The sequence below is a fragment of the Hyalella azteca genome, unplaced genomic scaffold (genome assembly GCF_000764305.2).
Source record: "Hyalella azteca isolate HAZT.00-mixed unplaced genomic scaffold, Hazt_2.0.2 contig10905, whole genome shotgun sequence".
NCBI lineage: Eukaryota > Metazoa > Arthropoda > Malacostraca > Amphipoda > Hyalellidae > Hyalella > Hyalella azteca.
Genome location: NW_025940924.1, coordinates 4,133 through 4,982, shown reverse-complemented (window position 1 = coordinate 4,982; position 850 = coordinate 4,133).

The following is an 850-nucleotide window of genomic DNA, read 5'->3' as shown; positions in this document are numbered from 1 at the left end:
TGCTGATTATAATCTGTATGCAAGAGCTCGAAATCAAGCTAAAAAAGTGTATCGCACCGCAGTGAAAAACTTCGAAAGAAATATTGCCAAAAGTGTCTAAAATACTCCGAACGCCTTCTTTTTGTACGCTAGTTCGAAGTGTAGGACAAACGACAGTATTTCTGATTTGAAAGTAGACCAACGAAAGATTTCCTCTGATGAGGGCAAGGCTAATGTTCTTAATCAGTTCTATAGCAGTGTGTTCACAGATTAGGACTTGAACAGTATTCCAGATATTGAGAAGCGCCCAGTCGGCTCGAAGTTAACAGGTTTTGAAATATACGAAGAAGAGGTTGTCAAGCGCCTGGTAGCTCTAAATCCCAACAAATCATGTGGGCCAGACGGCTTCCATCCCAGATTGCTCAAAGAATTAGCAACCGTTCTGGCTGGCCCATTGACTGTATTCTTTCAAGAAACCTTGAACGAAGGAACTTTGCCGACCGATTAGAAAGAGCTCAAGTGACACCATTGTTCAAAAAAGGTGACAAGTAGCCTGTACCATCGTCCTGTCAGTCTGACAAGTGTTGTTTGTAAGGTAATGGAATGTGTTGTGAGAGATAGGATTAACGATCACTTGACTGTTCACCATCTCCTATCAAATTGCCAACATGGTTTTATTGCCGGTAGATCCTGCACCACTATTTTCTTATCTACGTTGAACGATTGGACTCGCCTGCTGGACGAAAGGGAGCCAGTGGATGCATTGTACCTCGATTTTGCCAAAGCATTTGACAGTGTTCCGCATGAGCGGCTGTTGCGTAAAGTGAAGTCCTTGGGGATTGAGGGAAACGTACTCCAATGGATCAGAGAT